This window comes from Triticum dicoccoides, chromosome 2B (genome assembly GCF_002162155.2).
Source record: "Triticum dicoccoides isolate Atlit2015 ecotype Zavitan chromosome 2B, WEW_v2.0, whole genome shotgun sequence".
In the NCBI taxonomy this organism is placed as follows: domain Eukaryota; kingdom Viridiplantae; phylum Streptophyta; class Magnoliopsida; order Poales; family Poaceae; genus Triticum; species Triticum dicoccoides.
In genome coordinates this window covers 606840155-606853083 of record NC_041383.1, presented here as the reverse complement: position 1 = coordinate 606853083, position 12929 = coordinate 606840155, and the positions used below count along the sequence as shown (strand labels likewise).

The 12929-nt window shown below is 42.0% G+C and overlaps 1 long non-coding RNA gene across 8 annotated transcripts; it reads right to left on the bottom strand.

Moving 5' to 3' along the window:
• Positions 1–1052: 1052 nt before the first annotated feature.
• LOC119365125 lies at positions 1053–5981 on the bottom strand. Of its 8 annotated transcripts, XR_005175327.1 has the most exons (7): positions 5485–5981; positions 5138–5197; positions 4941–5054; positions 3608–3938; positions 2605–2753; positions 2023–2081; positions 1053–1405 (listed from the first exon to the last, which is right to left on the bottom strand). It is a non-coding gene; the product is annotated as an uncharacterized LOC119365125 (long non-coding RNA). The 8 variants fall into 8 exon arrangements; XR_005175324.1 differs by having other exon boundaries at positions 5138–5981; XR_005175326.1 differs by having other exon boundaries at positions 4941–5197.
• Between the last annotated feature and the right edge of the window lie 6948 nt (positions 5982–12929).

The window sequence follows — 12929 nt, the reverse complement described above, 5'->3', positions numbered from 1 at the left end:
AAGGAGGCCTTTTTCTTAAAGTAGTGTTTCTATCGAAAAAATGTGTGTGTGTGTGTGAGAGAGAGAGAGAAATTGACTATTTTTGTGCCACTTGGACACATGTATTTTTTAGGGCTAGACGCATGTCTGTTTGGAAGTAGTTGTATAGTATTTAGTTCAGTTCACGAAGCGTTGTCTTGGGCTGACCCGCTTGGAGCATAATATGAAGCGGCATGGCATCGAGCGACCTTTTTATCCCTTCTTCTTCCTCTCGACAGCTCCGTTCGATGAGAAATGAACTTCTCGGTGCTCCTATGTCGCAAGTTTTACTGCTTTCCTATTACCTCCAATTGCTTTGACGCCTCGATCTGACTCGTATTTATCGGATTTTATATTTTTCACTTTTCTTCAGACGGTTTTTACCCTCTTCCTGTCATTTTTTAGGCGTCACATATCTTGGTCTATGTCTCTTTCCAGATCTCTGGAAACAAATCTCTGCAGCCATTGCTATAGTTTTGGTGGCCCAATCGATTAAGCCCATGATTGGATCTTGGATTTTCATCCACATTTTTTCCCCAGAGATATCTGCTCAGGCAGATTTACGTATTGTTAGAGTAATGCATCTCCATTAGTCTGTGGTGATTGAAAGCTCATCTTGTTCCAGGTTTCTACCACAGTTGAGCATTACGGGGGCCTGCATGGATGATCCTGTAGGCATTAGTTCTTATGCCAAATGGCGCAGTCCCATTTAAAACCATGAGTGCTTTGTAAATATTTGCACTATTTAGATCCTTCCGGTTTGAGTAAGAACACAACATATGAATTGTAACCCTTTTTATATGGTAATAACAGAATTTATAGATAAGTTGTTTGTGCCAGTGCAAAGTAAGAATAATCATGAATGTCAATTGACAAACACATCAACCACATTTTCAGTTATAAAATTAAAACAGATGTTAACATAGTTAATAACTTGCACCTAAGATAGCATATCATAAGATGAAAAATTAAGGGTGATTTCTCTCTGAAACCATCAGACATTCAAAAATGAAAACACACATCAACACGCAATGGAAACAAATACGACAGGTTTCTCATTTCCTCTTTCGGCTATCTTAAATAGCATGTACATATATGTTATAGTGAAATAGCAAAATAACATATCTTAGAATCCACCATGATTCATACATGCAATGTGTGACATCTAGGATCGAATTGGACTAATATTTCCACTTGCTTTGATGTGTCTCTCAAAGGCAACATTCACTTCACTACGCTCTCATGAACACCATCATCGAGTTTTCTCCCGCTAACAGATGAATTCAGCTGAGTGTCACCAAGATCATCACGTGGACCAATGGCATCATCATACTCATCATCGTATCCCAGCACCAAGGAAAATAAACAGATAGTGAAACATTTGGACCTAGGTCAATAACAAACCTCTCCATAAAAATAGGCAGGTGATCGACAAGAATAAAAACAATACTAATTCTGAGATATAGAAAGGAACAAGGAAAATCAGATTTTGACGAAGACAACCATTTTGGTAGGGTGGCTAGATAATCTTATGAGTTAGTATACAAAGAATAATTTGGGTAGTCATATAGGTTGTCCAAGCGGTATAACAACAAAAATAATATATTGCAGACCGAGTGAAACTTTAATGTGCATGCTTGCCAGAAAATGCTAATTGGAATTATTTTAGAAATTAATTTATGTACTGATACCTTCAAATAGCTAGACTATCCATTCAACAAAAAAGTAGAATGGGAAATTGGTCTTGATTGAAGTATCAGCCATACAACTCATGAGAATATTGGTGGCAAATGGAAAATTGAACCCTACTAAGTCATGAAAAATCAAAACAAATGACATTTTTTTAAATATAAAATGTTTAGTGTAAGCATGAGCAGTTCAGTAAACATTTGAATAACAGATTATTTCTGCCGCATATTACTGGAATGAGGCATGTCCATTGGTGAATGCAACTTGTGAAAGGCATGGATCACACAATTACCGGAATGGCTTGGAAGTACTTACAATACTTGTGTGTTGTAGTGGTAACCACATCACAGAAGTCAAAAAGGATTTGCAGCTTCCTAGATTAAAGAAACAAAATAATTCATCTTAAACCAAGAGGACTATATCAACACTAATACTCTTTAATCATCAATCTGCTGTAGTATGCTGGAACCACAGAAGATCGGTACTTTAACAAAAGTAATTGAACATTCTGTTCCCATTTTCATGGTACATTATATGCATTTTTCATTAGTATAGTTGATAGAATGATTGTGCTTTTCTTACAGGAAGTACTATACAGAAGTTATCCTAGCAGCTTAATTGCATAAACATATCAAGCAATTCGGCTATGCCATTTTCTACAACATATTTATCTATACAATAAATTTGTCAAGTACTTCGAAGACAGAAATCCAAAAAAAAATATTAGATCAGGCCATCCAGAAAGTGCAGTAACAAGTTGTGAGAAGATGCTCTCCTCAATTAGAGGTTTATTTAAGAAAAGGATGAGAAAGGAACCACAACACTTGCATAGATAGGCGGAAAGATAAGAGTATTAGAGATCTGGAAGCGGATGGAGAACGATCCAGAGAAACCCACCTTGGCATGATGTGCCAGCCCTCAATGGGTGGCTAGAGACTGGGAGGAAGGAGAGGAAGTTTACATGTGGCGCGCAAACCTCTTGTTGTGCAAGTGGTTGTGATGGCACGCTACAGGTAGGTGCGCAGAGTACTCCAAACTCCTACAAACTGTACACAAGCAGAGTGCTTCAGTAGATGAAACGTTCAATTCGAGGAGGTCAAAATGGTATACAAGCTCATGCAAGTTCCAGTAATGTTTTCTACAACTGAAAGAATTAAAAATGGTGATATTCATATGAACAGAACCAGTAACTTCTAAAATAGGAAAAGCCGAAAAGGTTGGCATCACCACGAGTAAGCATCTGGAACACATGAAGGTTTTCTCTTATTTTTGTAAAGAGAACATGCACGGCCTTTTATCCATTGAGCCATTGACCAATGAGGCCCTGCATATATATCGTGTACCTTGCTCCTCAAAAACAACAACTCTTCTTCATCGGTCATTTTCCATGATTATGTGTTTAACAAATCTAGCAAGCTGGAAAATGCAGGTACCTCATACAATACCCAATTTTAGAAACAAACAAGACATGGAAGCTAAAGTGAAAACGAAAAGAAGGAATAACCCTGTACACTTTAATATGGGTAGTGCGGATATTTAATCTCAATAGGACAACATAAATTTTATCAGCTAACCAAAGAACAACAGGTAAACTAAAGTACAACAGGGAAAGCTTGGATCTGATTATTATAAAAATAATAACACAAATTGATCTAGCATATATAATTTGGCTCGGTGTATCCATGTTAACAACTGATTAATTGAATAATTGGGCTGGGATACTGAGGCTAATTACTTATGTGATTCCTAATCAGCAAGCCTACTAACGTGCGGCCACCTGTAACATTTATGTAAAAATGATCTTTGCTTCAATAATGTCAATCTATAACCACAAGCATTAACAATACGGAAAGGGGAAAGATAAACCAAGCGTAGTAATTGTAAGTAATAGCAAACAAACCTGTATATGTGGAGGTAGGATTTACCTATTAACAGCTCCTTTTCATATAGCTGTTAGCAAATATCATTACTACGCTTCTGAACCTGCAACTAACAAAAAAGATAGATCAGAATACCTGTTATGATACACTTGTCAGTTAAAAGTGACTATAAGTTGGTTGAGGAAACATCAGTAACACCCAGGTTGCAGATTTATGTGAACAGGAAGACAACAGGCCAATTTTTCAAGCTTTGTCTTGTAGTTCTAAATGAAGGGTTAATCAAGGGAAGCAGATAACTCAATAGTGCTCATTCAGGGAAGGACACCACATATGACCCTGGCTCCCAGCTCACTGCACACAGAAATTTGGTAACTTATTTTCATGATCAAACCATTTGGAAGCTTCATATTATACAATAAAAAAACCAAAACAAGTTTCACAATTGCAACCTAATTAAAGAACATGCTCAATGAAAAGGGAGGAAAAACTCTATAGCAATCCTACACTGCACTGATCATTGCATGATAACAATATTTCTCTTTTACAGAACTAAATTTCGACGAGTATGTAAGCACCCAATTTTTAGCCGAACAGCCAGAGTTAGTATCCGTTGAATCCACACTTATCTCGAGGCAGAGAGTAGACAAAATAAGAGAAAAACCGATCTTCAATTCAGTGTTTTGTTAATCTCACTCTGTACTAAGCATCGATGCTATTTAAACTCCTACCGTTTTCATGAAACTAACAAAACAAAACCATCCTTTGGAGATGCTTATTAGTTTTACAGCCAAAGAGAGCTTATTAGGCCAATAAACCATATAATGCGATTTCTTAGGCCAATAACTCACATCACAATATCCATATGATTACCATCCTCTCATAACTAATATCATAGATCCCAAAACTATACATTCTCTACCAAAAAGCTAAAACCTAGAATTACTCACTAAAATATACTCTACAAATAAAATGATCAAAGTTTACAACTGCTTGTCTTGTGAACTACTTAGTTACCTCCCTGCTACTAAAAAAGTCAACCATACAACCAATATGCCCAAGATTGAGAGAGAGACACAATCCAAATGCATTACCAAAGAGCAGAAAAAATGTAGAAAAACAAGAAAGATTGACCAGAACAACAAATTGCAGAGAAGACTAATGCATTCTCATATTATTTGCTCCTTTTGCCCTACGGAGCAAATGGTCGAGCTGGCCGTAGGAAGGAACGCACCCTAACATGCCAAGAAATGCATTGGTAAATGCAAAACAAAAATAAAATATATGAACAATCAGACGGGGTTAATGCTTGGGGAGTTGAGAGAGTTGATGGCAGAGACAATCGAAGAAGCATACCTAGCAGAAATTCGCATCTGCTTGTCCAAGATGATGTGTTCAACTTGATGACTTGGTGGATGACCAAAATCATATCCACTGTGAAGGTCCTTGATTCTTATATGCATTCAGTTTCTGCAAGTTCAAAAGGCGGTACTATATAATCACTAAGCAGAGGCAAAAACCTGACACTGAATTTATAGAATATAAGTACAAACCCTGTGTTGAGTCCTCTGCAATCTCAATACGCTAGATCCAACTAACGTGCTTGTCTTGCCCTACAGATATATACATGATTCATTCTATTTTCAGAAATTAGGATTATATTTTTGTATGTTATCCACATAGAACATGAGGACTCAGCCTAAGCTTAGCTACCCACCAGCCTTAGAACATACCAATACAATCAAATATCTACACAGACAAAAAGAAGAACATGAACAAAAAGACAAACATCTAAACAACTCCATGGTTCAGTATATATGGACAAAAAGACCCACGTATGCACACACACACACAAACACACACACACACACACACAGAGAGAGAGGAACTAAAGAAAAACCATGAACCAATTCCAGCTCCTTGTTCCTGCTATTATGGCGTGTGCTCGATCCTGCCTGCACCAACAACATCAACCATGAGACAAAGAGGGGGGAGATAAAGGCAAAACTAAACCACCTCGACCTCCTTGCTCCTACTGCTCCGGTTAGCAAGCCTCCCTCCATGGCCGACCTCGCCCGCATTTGCCGCTGCACCAACTCCGCTGATTTCCTCATCGAGGTCGAGCTCTCGCACATGTCGCCGTTATTGGATGGCCACGGGGTTCCTCTTGCATAGAGGGGTTCTGTACTGGCTGAACTGCTCCGGCGTGCTCGGGGTGGAGAGTGTGAGGATGGAGGACGAGGAGGAGCTCGGGGCGGCCTGAGATAGGGGAGGGATGACTCATACCAGGGAGGGGGAGGAGGACGGATGGAAGAAGGGCGCGGCTAGGGTTAGTGGGGGTGGCGGCTGAGATGGCTGAGGGGGGAGGGAGGGGCGCGGCCGTGCGGCTGTGGGAGATTGGGGGCAATGGCCTTTCCATGAGGCACAACCAATCGAACCCTCACACCAACGAACCCAGCCAACACATGGCAGCCCCACCAACAAAGCGGCCCCCTCGTCATAGACATGGGAAGGAAACAATAAGGTGAAACAGGCAGTGAATATCTAACAGATGAGAAGAGCCAAGGTGGGATTTTTACCGTGATCTAACGGCCAAGAACGGCCCAATTGGGGGAACATTGTGAAGGCAAGTTGGCTAGCCACCTTATAGGTTTAAATATATATTTGAGTTTTTCATGTCCTCTACAACATTCACTTATAGCTAATTCTTCAAGTTGCTTTTTCATCTAAGTGAATGTGATTGGACCCGTCCCCATTCTATTCACAAATTCTTCATGTGCGTTCTATTTGAAACACGTTCAAAATCTTCACTGTGTCCTTGACAGCTGAAGAATTTGCGAATGAAACATTAAAATTTCCAATTCTATTTTTTGGTTTTTGCCGCTCAAATCCTTCCGCATCACATGACAGGATTTATCTATTCACCATGATCTAACATGGTCTCCACCTCTCAGTACGTGGGTGACACATGTTGCTAGGATAGCAAGGGTCAAGGGCACGTTTGTCCAATTTTCTTGGACGAGCGGTTTTTCACTTAGGCTATAAATACCCCCCCTTTCTCTGAGCTCATTTACTCCGCTTGATCTCTCTCCCTCGCTCGAGTTCTCTGACCTAGCACCGCCGCTACATTCCATCGTCGCCGGGGAGGAAGAGCTTCACTGCCTCGTCTTCGTTGTCGTCGTACTCGCGTCGGCCACGGAAATCTTCACCTCCACCGCCATCGTAGTTGTCTTCCTCCGCCAAGTTAGGGCATGGAAGATCTAAACAGATTAAATTCTATTGTTCACCTCTCAGTTTGTTGTGTTATTCGTCAAGGGTAAATAAAATTCACTTTTACTTCCCTTGTTGATTCTGATGATTTCCACAAAATCTTCAAAAGGTGTTTATTCTTCAACCTCCATATCCTTAAACACCAAAGTTGATTCTGTTCTTGATTTGTTTTCCTAAGATATGTTTTTCTTCAAGATTCCTCAATTGTGTGGATTTCCAATCTATACAACTCTGGAACCTAAGACAAGAACTCTAAGTGAAATTCCTCAAGACTTCACTGGTCAAATTCCTCAAACTTGATTCCTTAAAAAAACAAAATTCTGAGAACGCATATGACCTCTCCAGATTATTTGCTCATATACTATGTTCACATGTACACATGTCTACTGCTGCATCACTAGGTTCTCATCAACTTAACTCATTTGCAGCGTTCCTCGAAGAAAAACTGCATACCTCTTCAAAGACCTCTATTGTTTAGAATCCTCAGGTGAAGAAAATGGCTTATGGTAAGCGTCCTCAGAAGGGAGGAAAGAGGCTTGAGGCAAACACTGCCTTCGAAATTCCTGATGAAATATATGAAGAATATCGCACTCCTGATGAAGCCAAGCATGGCAAGAAGAACAAAAATCAGCGCAAGGTGCGCATTCGGCGGATTGAACACAGATGGGCAAGAGAATGGAGAGAATATCGCTATGTCACTCCAAAGTATATGAAGAAATTCGTTGTTAATCCTCCATGCCCAAGACCTCCATTGGCTCCAGGCCAAGTTGCTGATCCCACTAGCATCAAAAGAGGTGAGTAATTTCCCGAGTGGGCCAAGCGCCAAAGAAAATTGGCCAAGGTAGCAAAATAAGCAGTGAAGAAATTCAATGAAGACTCTGTTGAGGCCTCTGCTAGCAAGCCCAAGAAGGCTATGCCAAAGAAGTCTACTGAAACCACCTTCTTCAGCTGCAATGCCCTCACAGCCAAGCTCATCAAATCCCTCACGACCTACTGCTCAAGCAAAATCCTCAGCTGCACCTGCAAAGTCCTCAACACCTGTGCATCTTGCCACGTGCCATCGGACTACTGGCATCTCATTTGCTTCAGGAGCCTCAGCTCAGCCTTAGTCCTCAGCAACTCCAATATTGCTGAAGAAAAAGGCTGCTGCTGGACGCGACACAAGGCCAAGTCCTCACAAGAAGTAGATCGCCTTTGAAATTCCATCAAGTGGGGATGAAGCTGATGATGATGAACTTGCTAAGATCACCAGAGACCGCCACCACCGGGCCACTAGTGCCAAAGGTAGTGCTATGCCAGTTTTGCTGGATCCGAAGAAGATCCTCGACTTCACAGATCTCTGGCACAAAGATCCCAACACACCACTGTCAGAACTGAATCTCTCGCCTGGAGAAAGTCATATGCTGACTGCCTTTATCACTGAAGAAAAATGGAAATTTGATAAGGCCAGGCAAGTGAAGAAATCTCAGTACAAGAAGGAGCGATTTCTGAAGAAGAATGTTGTCAACATGTCTCCTGAAGAACATGTGACTCTTCAGACTGAGATCAAAGCTCTCAATGATGAATTTGACTCATACCGTGTAGATTGGCTAGGCGCCAAAGTCAGATTCGTCAGACTGGCGAAAGGCTTCAAGACCAATATTGCTGCTGAAGCGCAACACGAAATTCCTCGGGGTGAAGCATCTGCTCAGCCCAGTGAAGAACATGCCAGCACAGCTGATGAAAATCAGGTTGTCGATGATACTGAGAGTGCCAGGGCCGCTGAAGAAATTCCAGCTCCTGATGAAACTGCCAGGGCAACCACCAATGTTGCGCCTGAAGATCAACCCGGGACAGCTGAAGAATCTGTTGTTGCGCCTAAAGAAACTGAACCTACTAGGGCAACTGCATCAGTTGTACCTGATGAATCTGTGCCTCTTTCATCTGCTTCTCCAGCAAAGTCATCATAGATGAAAAGCATCAACCTTCCTTCTACATCAGAAGCGAAGAAGACAAAGGCTGCAGAGAGGGCAGCCGTGAAGAAAAGGAAAGCATCTGCTACCTCAGAGTCTTCAGCTCTGAAGAAAATGAAGACTTTGACAAGCTCATTCGCCACCCCCATTGATGTTGTTCCTCTATCAGTCATGCCACCAAAGGAGATTGTTCCCTTTGGTGAGGAATATGTCATCCCTGGTGACATTTATGAAGAGAATCCCTCTGCTGCTACGTCAGAGCAGTTGGATAAAGAAATTGAAGTGGATGCAATACCATCACCAATGTTGGTATCATAACATGTGTGTCAGTTCACTACTGAAGAGGAAGGCGTTGAAGAATTTGACGCTAAAGATGAGGATGTGGACATTGGGTCTACAACTCCTGTGCTGAACGATGATTATTGGGAAAGACATCATCCCAATTCTCCTCTGACCACTCCTCTGCAGCAAATTCCTCAGTCCCCAACTCAAACTGAAGAAATTCATACGGGGTCTGAAGGACGGCAAGCTTCTCTTCACTCCATTCTAGAAGAAGCTCCAGCTGCTAATGCTGAAGAAATGGAGGCCAAGACTTCTGAAGAAATTGCTATTGATATTTGAAAGTGCTAGTATTCGACTAGAAGGGGGGGTGAATGGGCGATTTTTATCAAAGTCTTCAAAACACGAATGCTTTGAAGACAAATAATAGAAATGAACCTATTGATATGCAGCGGAAGGTAGACTACACTAGACAAGACATAGTCAAGTAAGCAATGAAGTGAAAGCACGAAGACTATCAGCAGCTAGGTAGTAAAGATCAGGATGGAAGATAGTATGAAGCCAGACAGTAAACGGTCTTCACTCAGTGAAGTTAATCAGATCAGACAAATGGCAATGACTTCATGAAGACAAATTGTAAGTAAAGAAAGGTGAAAGATGGAACCAGTTGCTCGGAGAGAACATGAATTTGTTGGACCAGTTCTAGTTGTTGTGACAATTGTATGTCTGGTTAGGGAGGCTGAGATTCAACTCAGAAGACCTCATCTTCACCTTATTCCCCTTGAGCTAAGAACACTTAGTCCTCTCCCAATCACTCTGGTAAGTCTTCAAGGGAGACTTCCAAACCTTCACAGACTTCGTTCACCGGCAATCCACAATGACTCTTGGATGCTCAGAACGCGACGCCTAACCGGCTGGAGGATTCATAGTCCTCAAGTGTAATAAGTCTTCAGATCACGTGGATAGAAAGACTTCAGTGATGCCTAACACTCTTTGGCTCTGGGTGTTTTGGGCTTTCTCCTCGCAAGGATTACTATCTCAAAGGCTTCTGGGGTGGGTTGCTCTCAAACGACAAAAGTCGTGTACTAACTCTGAGCAGCCACCAATTTATGGTGTAGGGGTGGGCTATTTATAGCCAGGAGGCAACCCGACCTGATTTGTCCAAAATGACCCTGGGTCACTAAGGAACTGACACGTGTCCAACGGTCAGATTTCAAACACACTCGGCAGCATGACTTGGGCAACAAGTAAAGCTGACTCATCTAGCTCTGGATAAGACTTGCTCTCATTGTCTTCGCTCGAAAACATAGGATTTGGTTGAGCATCACCTCAGTCACTCTGACTTTGTTCACTTGGACCCCACTTAACAGTACGGTGGTTCCTATGACTCAACAAAGAAGAAAAGGAAACTACAAAACAACTATGTCTTCGCACTCCATAGTCTTCATGTGATGTCTTCTCATGTCATAGTCTTCATTGTGAATATCTTCACGCTCCACCATTGTCTTCAATGTCTTCACACATTTTTAGGGTCATCTCTGGTAGGTAAACTGAATCAATATGGGACTACTAGCTGTGTTATCCTACAATTCTCACAAACACATTAGTCCCTCAACCAAGTTTGTCATCAATACTCCAAAACCAACTAGGGGTGGCACTAGATACACTTACAATCTCCCCCTTTTGGTGACAAACTGGTTGAAGTTTTCAACGGGGATAAAAGTATGTGAAAGTTCAGTATTTTGAGTATTGTCTTCATACATATGACGAGGCTCGCCCTGAAGATGTGCATATAAATGATTTGCTTTTGAATGAGAATGCGCATGGCAGGTTTTGCTTTGTGGAGGCCATCTTCAAAGTGTGAAGACAATGCAGTATGCATATAAGAAGATGATGAAGATAATGACATGCATAATGGAAAATGGACGTCTGCAGAATGACTTTATGCGGAATTTATCATCGCATCACAAATTAGCAGAAAAAGTAGCAGACGACCATCGAGTTTAAGTGTTACAACTCAAAGAACCAAATGTATCAAAAGACGTGAGTTATAAATACTTGGCGAAATATGGAACCACCCATAAGGACCCACTTGAAGACTATCAACTCACACGCTTCTCCCCTTTTGTCAGTAATGACTAAAAATGTTTGAAGACATAGAGCATCTACTCGTTCCCAGAAGGAGTAGATGCAGGAGCAGGGTCGACGTTGGAGTATGGTGGTGCAGAAGGGCCTGGTGCAGTGTCGAGATGCAGTGTAGCCATGGTCGGTGAAGTGGTGTCGTCTTCTTCATCGATGACATTCGCAACAACAAGCACAGTCGAAGATGAATATTCAGAATCTTCAAGTGAGGGATTGTGGTGCCAGCTTGCATTTTGTGGAGGCCGGGAATCAAACTTGAAACCCTCGGTGAAGCCATCTGGACGAAGATCGTCTTCAGAACACAACAGAGTGAGGCTCTTCTAGGACCGTCGTGAGTTTTCATGGGCAACAAATGATTTCTTGGTGGCCAGGTTGCGAATGCAATTGACATCCACCAAGAGACTCTGCATTTGACGCTTCAGCCAGTTGTGATGCTTATCCTGCTTCTGATGTAAGGCCACAAGCAACTCTCGGCCATTGAGTACATGAGAACGCTTCCGAGGCCTTTGGGCAATCGTACTGGCAGTGGCTTCAGTATTAGCACAATGAGGCATATGCACATTGCTAGCCAGAGGATAAGCAGTAGTTGCAGCATTCGGGACGTGAACTCCTTCTATAGGTTGTGACAAGCTGTGATGATTAATATATTGACGACATAGAGGCTCCTTGGCAGGCTTGGGGTAGATGGCTTCAACTGACAGATCAACCTCAGGCAGAAAGACAAGATGGTTGTGTGATGAAGGCTGATAATCGACAGAAGAATGGAGTTTGATTAGGAGCATTACCCATGGAGCATAGAACTTAAAGCCAAATAGATCAATCCCATATGTATCAAGTTGTCTAATGAAGAAATCCTGGGAGTTGAATCTGATGCCATTGACAATATAGAACACCAAAGTCTTCATTGTTCCTTCAAGTTTGGCTTCCGAAGAATGTCCCTTGATTGGCCACAGGGTACGCCTCAGTATATGATAGACTGTGCAGGGCAAGTACACGAGGTCCTTGATGAAGAATTCCTTGGGATATTCTGCATCTTGAGGCAATGGCTTCATCATACTGAGCATCTGACTCATATTGGGTTCAGGCCTCTGAAAAATGCTCTGCAATTCTTCTCTGTGACGCTGACAACCAGGCTCATACAATTCACCTGGAGTGGGCAGGGAGGTAAGCTCAATGATGTCTTGAGCTTTGGCTTCATGGTGCACATCTCCTGTCATCCACTCGAGGATCCATGTCTTCGGATCCCTATTGTAGGCACGAATGTGAAGAGTAGCATAGAACTGCAGCAGAAGCTCTTCATTCCAGTGCTCTTTGGCAAAAAAAATGCAGCAGACCAGCATCCCTAAAGCAGTCAAGAGCTTCTTCAAGACAGCATAGCCCAGTAACAGCTTCACAATCAAGACGCATGTGAGGAAAGATGTGCCCTTGGTTGTAGAGGATACAAGAGTAGTAGTTGCATTGTTGATGGCTCCAAAAGCGATCGAAAGAGATCTTTGGCTTCGAGAATGGGTTCTTGGCACTGTCAAAGAATGTATTGTGTGCCCTGAATCTATTTACGTTGAATGATCCTGGTGATGTAGCAGCACCTGGAAGCCTTGGCAGCCTTTGCTTAGGCTTCTGAACTTGTGGTCACTGGTCAACATGATAATCATATTGTGGTCCAGGAGCAGTGGGAGGAACCATGATTGGCCAGTGAACTATG